The following is a 13,887-nucleotide window of genomic DNA, read 5'->3' on the forward strand; positions in this document are numbered from 1 at the left end:
TCCAACATGGCGCTATTCAAATTAAACCACAAATCTCTTCTAGGGATAACACTGCTGTCTTTCCAAACCTGCTTTTGTTTTCTTTTGCCGTTTTGACACCATTAGCCTTCAGAAAGCGCTAGCACACACACAGAGATAATACTGTTAATTTTGTTGTGCTTGGAAAGGCACAAACCAGCTTAAACTCAGCCAAATGCTTGGGTTTGGCTTTTCCCTATTGTATAATACCCTTTTCTATGGAGCTCTGCATGGCAACTCATTTATATCAAATCTTACCAGTTAAGGGGGGGGGAAGAGGGCCAATCAATAGTTATCTTGCCAAAGAGACCTGAAATCAATAGCCTCTCCTTTCCCCACGGGCCGGGCTGCTGTGACAGCTTGTGCAGGCGCAGGCTGCCTGCTGCCTGGCCAGGGTACGTGTGCCTTGAAGCTCGCTCCTCTGTGACCCAGAATTCGGCCAGGAGATACAAATCCTTGGAGCGGGCAACAGCTTCTGCCTCACGGCTCTCCAGGAACCACAAGCATCTCAGGGCTGTTGGCCGTGGCTGTGGGTTGGAAACACAAACATTTGTAGCCCTCAGGGTTAGGGGTGACAGCAGAAGAGGGGGGGAGGGTGCGCTTCCATAGCTGTAAGAACAGAGGCTTTCAAAAAAATCCAGCGCTTTGCATTTAAGCCACAGGTGAGGAGGACCTGCTTTTCAGACACTAATTTCTCATGCAGATTTTCATGCAGTTGGGCCTGGGGCCATTTCCCCAGTTCTCAGCTATACCTCACTGGGAACAGCCACAAAAATGATCAGAGGGCTGCAGCACCTCTCCTGTGAAGAAAGGCTGAGGAGTTGGGGTTGTTCATCCTGGAGAAGAGAAGGCTTGAGGAAGACCTTATAGCGACCTTCCAGTACCTGAAGGGGGCTTATAAGAATGATGGGGACATTTTAGTAGGGCTTACTGCGATAGGATAAGGGGTAATGGACTTAAACTAACAGAGCGTAGATTCAGGCTGGACATAAGGAAAAAATTCTTCACTACAAGGGTGGTGAAACAGATTGCCGAGAGCAGTGGGAGAAGCCCCATCCTTGGAAACATTCAAGGTCAGGTTGGATGGGGCTCTGGGATGTGGTTGAAGGTGCCTCTGCTCACTGCAGGGGCACTGGACTAGATGGCTTCAGTGGTCCCTTCCAACCCAAACCATTCTATGATTCTATGATAACGTGGGTGCACATCGTAGCATCAGGAGCCTCCCAAGCAATGCTGAAAAATAGTGCTGAGCATGGCATGGGGGGTCAGTTCAGTGGGACTGAGAGCCATTGTCCCAAAGCGAATGGTACTCATCTGCCCCCACGTCAACCCCAGGGGGAGAGGCAGAGGGAGAAAGCAAATATTTGTCCCCCAATCAACTGACCAAGATTTTTTAAATTAGTAGATCCCTTCTGTACACACAGATTTTCCTTCAAGCATGTGTAGAAAAAAATCGATTTGTTTTTCTCAGTCCAATTCCCTTCTGTCTAATAGGTCTGTTGTAAACGCCAATTTTACTGTCATTTACACTGTGCCCATCTGAGCTATTTTATCAATAGTTAAATAAGAATACTTTAAAGTAATGTGATTTTTTATTTGAATTCCAATTTCTGTTCAGAGAGTTTGACACAAATCTAGTAAGGAAGGCTCACTATTTTCATAGAACAAATTAAATTATGTGTTATATAGCCTCACAAGTAAATATGTTATGTAATTGGATAAATAAATACTTGTGATTAGATACAGTATCTCATTCTTACCTACACATAATAGCAAGGCTAGTGGAAGTACTGTACAAATCACTGTGTGCTTTAATAGGTAGCAGTCCATGAAAATCGACCTGGAAGACAATAGGCAAGAACAAGCACCAAAAAAGGCTAAACCTAGTTCTTTGAACCAAGCCTTCCTGCTCGTCTGTTTAAGCGTGATTCAAATCAGCTTAGAGTCATTTTCACTTAAGCCAGTGCATCTAGACAGAGAGGTCAAAGCATAATTACTTATGCAGAAGATGATGGTGGTGGATAAAAGGTGATGATAGACACCGCCGGTGGGATGGATGATGAGGACGTGCCACCAACTGCAAGACACATTTAAAGCTTGCAGAGCTGAAATTGGTACCTGGACAACCAAATGGTTGAAATTGCCCATTTGTAGGGAGTTTGAGCCAGTGTCAATCTCAGTTCATGTTGTCAGACAACGCTTTCCTCCTGACTGGGGAGGAGAAAATCAGTTCCTCCTAAGCTGATAAACACAACCCAGCTGGGACCCAATTTGTTGTTTGGATATTATGAGCTGAGAGACAGACCGGAGCCCTGGCATGTTTTAAAGAAATTGTGGCTCCCTCATACAGCTAAATTAGTAATAGATAGCACACGCCTGCAATGGAAACCAAAGAAGGCTAATGGCAATCATTCCTCTCTTCCACCCACCTTCTTTCTTGCTGACACTTTGCTTCAGAACGACCCGCACCACTTGTTTCCACCCTTTTTCCTTTTCTGAAAGCATCTCCCTCTCCTTCCCACAACTCCCGCAACCTGACTTTATAGCAAATAGACATGCTAAAAAGTGGAGCTGTACAACATTTGTACATTTGTAAAACCAAGGGAGTGAGACAGTGATCTTGAAACCACGCACCACCCACAGGCTCCCCTCTTTCCACCACTACCAAAATTATCCACCAAATAAGTGTTTGCTGGTTTCTTGCATGGATGAAAGACAGCTAGGGAGGCGTAAGACTTATTTTCTCAAAGTGTGAAAGTCAGTCTAAATATTTTCTATATACTGACTCAAATCCAGCAGACTGTGCCAATAGAAACGGGGTATTTACCAGCAGAGGGACGTATACCATCCCCAGCAGCCTCCTTTAAGCTAAAATGTGGGCACTCAGGGCAAAAGCTGAGGGTATTTCTGAGAATTATTCTCTAACAATTTCCCCTCCCCATTTCACTCAGACAGCAGTTACTGGGTTTGGTTTGGTTTGGTTTGGTTTGTCATTTCAGCTTTGACTTCCACTGAGCCTCATCCAACAGCTTTTTCCTCCATGTGCAACAGATGAAATCCCATCCCCATTCCAAAGGAAAAGCCCTCTAACTGGTGCATTACTGGGAAGCCTGAACTCCTTCACCTTTACAAGTAGAGCCAATGTTGCCTCACGACAGCAATTGCTTCATGGCATGCAAGATCCCTAGTGCACCCACAGCACCTCTCTCTGCCAGGTCAGTATCCCATTCATATTGTATTTACCACGCCTGGTACTTTAATGAGTCCTGAGAGTAACAGCCAACCTTTTCTCTAGCTCTTAAAAGCAAAAGAAATTTTTTGAGTATACATGGCCCCCAAGCCATGATGTATGTGATAAAAGGGCTTAATAGACAAGAAAAAAGTCACCACTGTTTAGAGCATAAACAGGTATTTATAGCAGTCTAAGTCCCTCCTGGTCAGCAATTAATTGCAGTTCTTCCTTCTGTGTGACAGTCTGCCACGTGAAAATACAAGATGCTCTTCAAAGCTTATGTGACCTTTAGAGGTTCAGCCCAAAGCAGTTTTGCTGACATCTGGCACACGGGGGACTTGCCATAAGATGAAATAACAACAAAAACCAACCTTCAGCAGCGCTGTCATCTGTCGAATCCAGGGCAGGGAAGGCAACAGGGAGAAGGAGGGAAGCCATGAGGCCGTACCTGAGCTTACACTGCAGTGCCCAGGTAAAGCCACAGCTTCATTAAGTCACAAAGCAGACTGAGATAGGGGCACAGAAGGCAGCCTGGCAGGAAGGGGATTTAGTGGGAACACAATTCATCATTTATCTTTGGACAGAGAGTGGGGGCCCCCAGAAGCCACTGGGACTATGTGAGCTAGGACGTCTCTGCAATAAGAAGACGCTGTGTGAAGAATTTGGTCTAAATTCACAGTTAACTCTGAACTACGGCACCAAAAATAGAAATGGTTAAAGCAGGGATTAAGCAGGGGTCAAAAAAAAAGCGAGAAGAAATTCAGGTTAATGAGGAAGACAAGAAAAGCGAAGCCATAGTGGCAAGAAAATAAGGACTTTCAAGAGGGTTTTTTCACGAACTGAAGGAAAAGCCTAGACTTTGCCCTAGTCTGAAAGGGAGTTGTTCAGACGGTGGGGTAGGCTGGGTTTGCTGCAGTGTTCTGGGGGAGGCAGAAGATGTATTTTACTGGCTATGCTTAGAAAGCACACCACATTGTCAAAGCGTTGAAAAGATGCTTATGGTCATCTATTCCTGCACTCCTGCCCTTGAAACATTCCCTCTGCTTCCAGAGGGATGGTATTGGAGAATTCAGAAATGGGCTGTTATTTAGTAGAGAATACAACCAAAAACATTTGGAGCTCGGAAATTAATTGCTATGCCAGGCAGATCCTATGCGAATCCTGCCGCCACAGCATGCGAGCCAGGGAAGCTCCTCTGCTCCACACAAGGTGAGGCATGCTGGGGAGTGGCTGTGTCCCTGGCCCTGGAAGGAGGATTTCCCCTCCCCAGCTGCTCCATCAGTGGAAGAAACGTGATCGTGCTCCAGCAGGATGGTGCAGCAGCGAGACTCCATATTTCAAACAGCAGGGGTTAAGCAAAGTGACCAATTTCCTTGGACTAATTGAGCATGCAATCTGCCTGCTTGTAAAGCCTGTATTTGGCCAGGAAGATTTATTACTTTTAGCAATGATAAATGTCCAAGAGCAGTGAGGGCAGACCTGAGCTGCAGTTCATTAACTTTAAGTGGGATGATGTTGAAAAACCATATCTATTTTTGGTTAGTTTGCTCTGAGTTAACGGTGGATGTAGACCTACTTCTGTAATAAAGTGCTCAGGGAGTCTAGTGAATCTTGTGCCCTGTGGCAGATACTAAACCTGTAGGGTTTAGTCCTTATCTTGATGAGTAAGCAGTTTTTGCTGAATCTAATAGGCTACGAAATGATAGAAGACTGCTCAGTACAGGAGTTTGAAGTTATGCCTCCATCCATCTTGGAAGCAGAGAGTGAAATGGAGGACTGACATGCCTTTGCCATTGGGTTTCAGAATAACACCTCTTTGGTATCTTCATCTTCTCCTTGGAAGGTCATCATCAGTTCAGTGCTTCATCTGTCCTATGGAATGGCCACGTCCATAACAGGGGTGGCACCTCCTTCTTCCCCCTACATCTGCTTTAAAAACAGCTGCTCTATCTGTATAGGATGGAAAACACAGTCCTTACACTGAAAAGTGCTGGACACTTTACTAACTGCTTCATGTAACATCTGTCCCCCTCCATATCTGCAAACACTCCTTTTCTTCTTTTCCTTGGGAGAACGCCCATTAGTGAAAGCATCTGTGAAGTCCCAGAGCAGGCCCTGCCTTCTTTTCCTCCCCAGCAATCTTTGTCCTTAATGTCATACTTGTACAGAACACCCTCTCTCTGTCCCTGAACTGCAAGACCGCATTGGTCATCTAGAAATTGCTAGCAAGTATTTGATGCTGAAATATTAGTTTGTTATAAATCATTCCCAGAGGTGGCTGTGGCCTGTGGAAAATACTTTCGTCCTGCTCTCTTTACAACAGGGTGTAGACTGAAAATGCATGTGTATCTGTGCTTCCACAACAAATATTATCTTGCATGCTACCAGCATCTGCAGCATCAACTGCTCCATATTGCAGCGTATGCATTGTGGCTCTGCCACACCTTACAGCCAGACGTAAATCTTTCTTGATCTATATGCCACCCATTAGCCTCGATGAACTCTGGGCCACAGGCAATCAGCCTGCAATGCTGTATGAAAGGAGTCCACTGCCCAGGATAACCAACCTGGAAGCTGAAAGGCTAATGAATTCGCCTCTGAGGCTTAATTGTAAGAAAAGTAATCAATCTTGCTGGGTTTCACTCATCATCAAGGAAACTTTTGCTGATGAAGAAGAAAAGTGCCGAGCATTCCAGTCTACTCCCCAAGTCAGCCCATCCAGTTCCAACCCCCTTGCCCTGGGCAGGAACACCTCCCACCAGACCAGGCTGCCCAAGGCCAATACCAGCCTGGCCTCCAGGAGTCAGGCATCCACAGCTTCCCTGGGCAACCTGGGCCAGTGCCTTACCATTCTCATGGTGAAGAAATTCCTCCTTATGTCTAGCCTAAATCTGCCCCTCTCCAGTTTATACCCATTGCCCCTGGTCCTACCACCACAAACCTTTGTAAACAGTCCCTCTCCAGGTTTCTTGTAGCCCCTTCAGGTACTGGAAGGTCGCTATAAGGTCTCCTTGGAGCCTTCTCTTTCTTCAGGCTGAACAAGTCCAACTCTCTCAGCCTGTCCTCGTAGGGAAGGTGCTCCAGCCCTAGAATCATCCTTGTAGCCTCCTCTGGACCTGTTCCAACAGTTACATGTCCTTCTTATGCTGAGGATTCCAGAACTGGACACAGTACTCCAGAAGAGGACTCACAAGAGAGGAATTCAGGGGCAGAATCACCTCTCTAATGTCAAAACACTACCAAAAACAGTTCTCTACTTCAGTGTCTGTTGGGGTGAAAAGGATGTGATTCCGAGACAAGACTTTCACACCTTCACCAGTGATTTGGAGTGAGAAGCATTTTCATTCATTCTCAATGAATAGATCAAATTAGAAACACTGAATTTAGGTTTCTCACCTGTCTCAAAAGCTTTAAATGGCAGAAAATTCTGCTTCCAACGGGAGCCGTAAAAGACTTATTTAGCAGATGGAGCTTTCATATCCTAGCAGATTCTAAAAAGAGAAAATCATTTCCAAAAATTGGATGTCAGCTGCACACTGCAGGCAGGATCGGGTACCAGCCAAAGGCACGGCGCAGGTCCACAGCACCCAGGTGCAGAAGCAAGAACGTGCGGAGAGCTGGAGCCCAGGTTCCACTTCGCTGTAACCGCGGAGCTCCTGCCTGCAGGCAGTGCAGAGGGAAAAAGTGCAGCAGAAGCAGAAAATGAGCTATGGCCCAAGCCATAGGATGTGTTGACAGTAAAACAATTTTAACGTCAGCTGCCTTTTTTTCTAATATCAGAGGTGGCTCTTTTCCAGTTTACTGTAGAATAAATGTAATCAACAAAATCAAAGGCAAAGTAAACCTGTAATTGCTCTCTCCACTCTCTTGTAATTTTTTCTGGAGTTGGACAAAACTCAGCATAAATAAAATCAGTTCAGTCTTCTTGAGAAAACAAAGACTTGAAAAGAGCAAAGCTAATTTAAACCGCATATCACTGTTGTCTGATGTGGCACCTTCATCACTTTTGGCCTCTCAGCAGTTACGGGCTCACAGCAGTGTCTCACTGGGGTGGTCATAACAGACCAGCTGCAAAAATGAACCAGCTCTGGAGCTTCAAATCTTGTTATGTGGTGCCATCTTGAGGTTCTGTGAAATGAAAAAAGAGTTTCTTCAGGGCTACGTATGGTTTCTATTCAGCTGTAGTTGAAGCAATTAATTCCTCAGAGTGTGAGCTCAGGTGCATTCAACTGTGTTTGTGAACTAGAGAAGATGAAGTTGGACTCATCCAGCTAAAGCACCACCACCACATTCCCTGCTCCATGGTGGCATCAACTCTTTGAAAAACCTTTCCTAGAAAAAGTTCACCCATCCAGCATTTAAAAACCCCAGTGACAGATTATGCTGCCACTGCAGATGAGGTTGAGGGCCATAGCACCTGGCTGCTCCTCTTCTCTGATGGGACACAAGCCCTTATCTCATCCCCTGACCCATGGTGACAATGTCTGTCCCTCCTGAGAGGTGGCAAAGCATGGGGCTGGTGCATGGGGACAAACAGCCGCCTTGACCACAGCTGCTCTGAAAATTGTGTTTTTACAGCTTTGGTGCCTAGTGCCTGCACCTCTGCCAAAAGACATTTTTCCCCCCTAGCGCCAGTGGAGGTCAGTAGCTCAGGGCTGGGGGATTTCCTCGGGATATTTGTATCACATGTGAACAGCAGTGACCCCCAACCTGGTTTTGGGCCACCATGGCTGGTGGCCATAGGGCCAGAGAGGGCAAGGAGTGGGCTTGGAGTGGGCACCTGGAGCAAGCACCAGGCAGAAGAGGAAAGTTTAGAAGAACAACATGAAGTATGGGATACATCAGTAGTTACTATTACAAAAAATGGAATATTTTTTATTTAAGCTAAAGCAGAGTTACGTTTCATCTAAGTAACTGTTTTTTGAAAGTTAGACAGAATGTCCCTCTGGTAGCATGTTTTCTTTCAAACAGTGTTTTGCCACACACTGTTCATTCTTCGGAGATGATAATGTCTTGTGTTCAGTCTGGTCTGTGCTGAACAGACGAGTTTTCTTCTGTGATCACCTCTGCTTGCAGACTTTCCCCATCTCAAATGCAAGGTCAGGCCGAGATCTGTCGCAAAGCTCCAAATTAGCCAGAGTTTTGACTGTTGTGAAGTTCATAATAACACTAAGGACATCGTTTAGTGGCAGATAGGAATGGTTAGACTGGATGATCTAAGAGGTCTTTTCCAACCTAGTGTTTCTATGATTAAAATGAGTCCTTGAAATGTGATAGAATGTGCGTAAGATTTCTGGGAAAATTTATCCACATATCCATAAGTGGGATACCCATTCTGTCCCAGCTCCTGTCTGGCTGCACATGACCGATAGGGATTGTGTTCACCAGGCCGATAAAGGATGTCCGCTTTCTAAAACTCCCAAATGAGTCTTAGAGAGTTTATTTGCCAGCATTTTCATTATCAGATGAGAGCACTTCGCCATGTGGGGAGAGGATGGTGGGGATGCCAGGCAGGCAGGAGGCTTTGAGGGGCAGCATGGCCCCACCACAGCACCTCACCTACCAGCACGTGTTGCCTGTGAACATAAGCATGGTTAGGTCTCAGGGTGGAGAATTGAGGACCAGAGGAAGGGAATCTGGGGGGGGCTGCCCTGGCAGTGGGGCATGAAGGAAGGGGATGCCAGGGAGGGGAGTGCAGGGCTGTGGGTGCCAGGTCTGCCGGGGCACCAGCGTGTGCTTGGGAATGTGCTTGGTGACCTCTGAGGTGCAGGGTTTCTGGGGCAGGAGGTGCCGCTCAGCTGATACGAGAAGGAGTTAGTTACAAAAAGTGGAATATTTTTTATTTAAGCTGAAGTAGAGTTAAGAGAGTTGGAGTGGTTCAGCCTGGAGAAGAGAAGGTTCTGAGGAGATCTTACAGCAACCTTCCAGTACCTGAAGGGGCTACAAGAAAGCTGGAGAGGGACTGTTAACAAAGGCTTGTGGTGATAGGACGAGGGGCAATGGCTGTAAACGGATGACAAGGGTGGTGAGGCCCTGGCCCAGGTTGCCCAGAGAAGCAGTGTCTGCCCCATCCCTGGAGGTATTCCAGGCCAGGTTGGATGGGCCTTGGGCAGCCTGGTCTGGTGGGAGGTGTCCCTGCCCATGGCAGGGGTGGAACTGGATGGGCTTTGAGGCCCCTTTCGATCCAAACCATTCTATGATCCTAAGTAATTGGATTTATTTTTTTTTGAAAGGTATGTTCCTCAGAATGTCCCTGAGATACCACTTTTTATAGCACATTATGTTAACGCATATATTTATGGTTTTATAGCATATTGTGTTATAGCATATGTTTTTTATACCATGTTTTCTTTCCAATGGCGTTTTTCCAGACCCTGCTTATCCTTTGGAGATGATAACGCCCTGTGTTCAGTCTGATCTGTATGAACAGCTGTGTCTGCTGCCATCACCTCTGCTCGCAGCCTTTCCCCAACTCAAATGCAAGATCAGAGCTGGCTCCAAAGCTCCAAATTAGCAGATTCAACTCTTGTGAAAGCTCACAATAAAAATTAGACCTTGGAAAGCAACAAAACATGCATAAAACTAGTGGGAAAATTTATCCACATGCATGGAAGCGGGAATCTATGCCGCCCCAGCTCCTGTCTGGCTGCACACACCGCTGGAGCCGCTCCCTGGCGCTGCCCAGGCTGATGTGGAAGTCCCACAGCCCTCACACAGCTCTGGGGCCGCTCCCTCTCCTCCCCGTGGGGGTTGGGGGTTCGCTCCCCTCCTCCAGCGTGGCGGAAGCGCCGTTCGCGCCTTCCCGCGGCCGCTCGGCTCTTTCCGCCTCCCCCCCTCCCCCCCACGGGTGGCTTCGTGCACTTCCGCGGCCGCTCGGCTGTTTCCGCGAGGGCCGCGGGGCGCGCTCGGCCGTTCCCGCCGCCCGGCGGGCGCTCGGGTGTTTCCGTGAGCGCTCGGGTGTTTCCGCGCGGGGGCCGCTCGGCGCTCGCTCCCCCGGCTGGCGCTGCTCAGTCGGCCGCTGTCGCCGGGCTGGGAAGCGCCGTGTGTGCGCCGAGTGACGCGGCGGAGGTGTAGTTTGACGCGGTGTGTTACGTGGGGGAGAGAATAAAACTGCGGCGAGATCCTGGGCGCGAACGAAAGCAGTGACGGAGCAGCCTGGTAACCGGTAAGAGGAGGACGGCGCCCAGCGAACAGGGGCGGGGGGGAGGGCAGGACGCGGCGCCCGGCGGGGCCCGCGGAGCCCCAGGGGCCCGGCCTCGCGCCAAAGATGGAGCCGAGCCCCGCACCGGCCCCGCCGCGAACAAAGGATCATGGCGGATGGGAGCCGGCCGCCGGGCCGCCGACACCCTGCGGCGGGGAGCGGGGACGCCGGGGAGCCCGCACCCCCCGCGGCCCCCATCGCATCCCTTGCGCTCCTCCTGCGCCTCGCACCGCGTCCCCCGCTTCCCTCCCGCGTCCCCCGCGCCCTATACCGTATTCCCTGCTTCCATTCCGCGTCCCCTGCGCCCCCACCGCTTTCCCCCCGCATCCCCCGAGCCTCCCCATCGCATCTCTTGCTTTTCCCCCGCACCCCTTGAGCTCCTCCTGCTTTCCCCGCGCACCCCCTGCGCCCTGCATCCCCCGCGCCCCCCATCGCATCCCCTGCTTTCCCCCCGCACCCCTTGCGCTCCTCTTGAGCCCCGCACCGCATCCTCGGCGCCCCCCCTTGCATCCCCTCGGCGCCCCTTGCACTCCTTCTGCTTTCCCTCCCGCATCCCCTGCTTCCCCCCCGCACCCCTTTCGCTCCTCCTGCTTTCCCCCCGCAACCCCTCCCTGGATCCCCTGCACCCTTCCTGCAAACCCCCCGCATCCCCTGCGTGCCCCTCCGCACCCCTTGCGCCCCTCCGCTTTCCCCCGCATCCCCTGCACCGCACCCCGTCTGCACCCCCACCGCACCCCTTGCGCTCCCCTGCTTCCCTCCCGCGCCCCCCCGCACCTCCTGCACCCTTTCTGCTTCCCCCACCGCACCCCTTGCGACCCACCCGCTTCCCTCTCTCATCCTCCGCGCCCCCCCCGTATCCCCCGCACCCTTTCTGCACCCCCTCTGTGCTCCTTCCCGCGCTCCCCCTGCACCCCCCCGCATTCCCTGTACGCTATCTGCACCCCTTTGCGCTCCCCCCGTTGCCCCTCCCGCATCTCCTGCACCCTTTGTGCACCCCCTGCGCTCCCCCTCTTCCCTTCCGCACCCCCCGTCCCCCCTCGCGCTCCTCCTGCTTCCCCCCCCCCCCCCCGCACCCTTTATGCACCCCCTGCGCTCCCCCTGCTTCCCTCCCGCATCCCCTGTGCCCCCCCGCGTTCCCCGCTTCCTCCCGTCCCCGCCTCCCCGGGCTGCGGGGCCGGGCTCTCCTGGCGGCTCCCCGCGGTGCCTCCTCCCCGGGGCCCGCAGCGCTGTGCCGGGGTATAAATAAAACCTAAGCCGACCCCGCCGCGGCGGAGGAGCGGGGGCGGCGGCGCTCCCGGCTCCGTAACGACAACGAGAAGCGTTTAAATAAAATGTGGACGGGGCCGGCGCTTGGTGTGGTGGTTTGTTTCATTCGCAGCGCGGGGAGCGGGCGCTGCTCCTCGGTCACCCAACACCGCGCCGGGAGTGCCGGAGGGAAGAGCCTTGGGATCACGTAACAGAGATACGGTTCCCTTTTGCTGCCGCGTTTCTTCCCCGTTAGTATTTTTAACCCGAAGTGAACTTGAGCCTGGCCGTGGCTGGCAAATCTCGGTTTGGGATTTGCTTTAGCCGGTTTTCCACGGACTCTTGGGTGCTGCGCAGCGAGCAGGATTTGACCTCTCTCCCTGCTTTCATAGCAGATGTCAACTCGGCCGCCTTTTCCACTTCACACCAGCCTTGCCTGGCTGCAGCCCTGCAGCTTTTTTTCCCCGTTATGTTGCCTAAAACAGAAGACGTTATTTTGACTTTATTCCTACTTCCAAAACCTGGATATCTGCATTTTTGTGTACAGTAATAACTAAAAACGACGTGGCAGTCTTATTAAAAATAACACTTAGTTTAACCAAAGGTTGTTACACCTCTCAGAAGTATGCAAGGATTAAAAAAAATTATACGTCATATGACTTATCTTCCTGAAAAAACCTTTTTAAAAAATATTTTGTTGTGTTTTGCTCCCTCTTAAATATTGAAATGCCTGCACATAATCTGCTTCTGGAATAACACCTATCACTACTTTTTTTTTTTTTCCCCTGGGGTGAGAAACAAGTTTCCTGTTTCTTAAATAAAGGACTAGAGACTTATTTAGGAATATCAAATATTTCTGTTCAGTCCCTTTGTGACCATCAAACACTGTACTTTGAAATACAGGAATTCTTTTAGTTAAAGCATTTGTACTAGAATCTCTGCCTTTCCCTGAGTCATCAAACATGTATTTTCACTGCAAAATGTGAAGTAATTGAAATAAGTCTTTATTCAAGATGGCTATTTGTGATTCATATGTCTATAGGCCTGTCCTTCCTTGTAAATTAATTTCTGTTTTTCTGTCACTTTCACCATTTCTTTTGAAATGAAGGCCAAAGGCGCTCTGCATCGCTCCACTCTGAATATACCAACCTGAGAAGAGAGTTTCTAAAGTTGTAATCGGTTAATAGACACCTGAGGACTTCAGTAAGCAATGTAGCTGTTGATAGCGATTAAAGAGAGCTCAGTGGTTGGTGTATTTCATTCATTCTTGGTTTGATGGAATATGTACTTCATTTTAAATACAAAAATGTGACAGTAAATCCTTGCTTATTCTTTTTTTTTTGTAGATTTAGAAACACAATTTATAGTAGAAAGGAAGGTTTTCAGATCTACACCTCCTAACACAGATCTCTGCATTTCCTCAGCAGCTTTATATCCTCACAGATCAGAGGTAAAAGGAAGCAGAGGTGGTTGTGTATTTGCTAAGCATCCCTTACAGGTGACCTAAAATGAACTATTTCCATGTAGGAAAAAAGATTGTAATAATTTTTAATGCTTTAATTTCATTCATAGAACATCCATGTTTAGATTGGTACTCACAGCTTTTGTGATCTGCAATAAATGGCATCTGATCTACTTTTTTTCCCTCCCATACTTCTGTTGATAAGGGCCTCTGCTACCCCAGGTGGGAGAAAAAAAACAAAGGCCTGAGAGGGCAAAGGGGTTTGCTGATCCAGAAAACTTGGAAACATCTCATTTAGACTGTCAAGTCATCAGTCTGTCTCCTGGAAGCCTGCGCCAGCGTAGCTGTTGCTGGTACTGATGTCAGATATGAAATATTCTGTAGTAGTAGAGATGTTATTCTGGAAAGTAGCTGTTCTGCTGCAGTAAGAAGCAAACGGCATCTTCCGGCCCAAGTGCAGTTAAAGCTCCGTAGGTGCAGATTTTGATAGTAGACAAGGTGCCGAGAAGGAATTTCTGTTGGCACTCTTGTGAAACAAATGGGATGTTCACAATTCACCTCTACTTTCCTATCTCTGGAAACAAATTGAGATAATGCCACACTTCTCAAGGATTCTGTGCGGTGGGAAGGCCATGCTAGCTTTCTGCCTATAATCTAAAGTTAGTTTGGTGGGACATGACACTATCCTCATCTGCAGAAACAACCATCCTGAATTTGGTTTGCGTGCCC

At 49.1% G+C, this 13,887-nt stretch overlaps 1 protein-coding gene across 2 annotated transcripts in view; it reads left to right on the plus strand.

Annotated features, from left to right (window-relative positions):
* Positions 1-10,117: 10,117 nt before the first annotated feature.
* The window catches only part of CREB1 (cAMP responsive element binding protein 1), a 45,058-nt gene continuing 41,288 nt past the window's right edge, over positions 10,118-13,887 (plus strand). For both annotated transcript variants that reach the window (XM_054069445.1, XM_054069444.1), the window contains exon 1: positions 10,118-10,415. The gene's annotated coding sequence lies outside the window, so the exon portion shown is untranslated. The remainder of the gene's footprint in view (positions 10,416-13,887) is intronic.

Source organism: Cuculus canorus, chromosome 6, assembly GCF_017976375.1.
Source record: "Cuculus canorus isolate bCucCan1 chromosome 6, bCucCan1.pri, whole genome shotgun sequence".
In the NCBI taxonomy this organism is placed as follows: domain Eukaryota; kingdom Metazoa; phylum Chordata; class Aves; order Cuculiformes; family Cuculidae; genus Cuculus; species Cuculus canorus.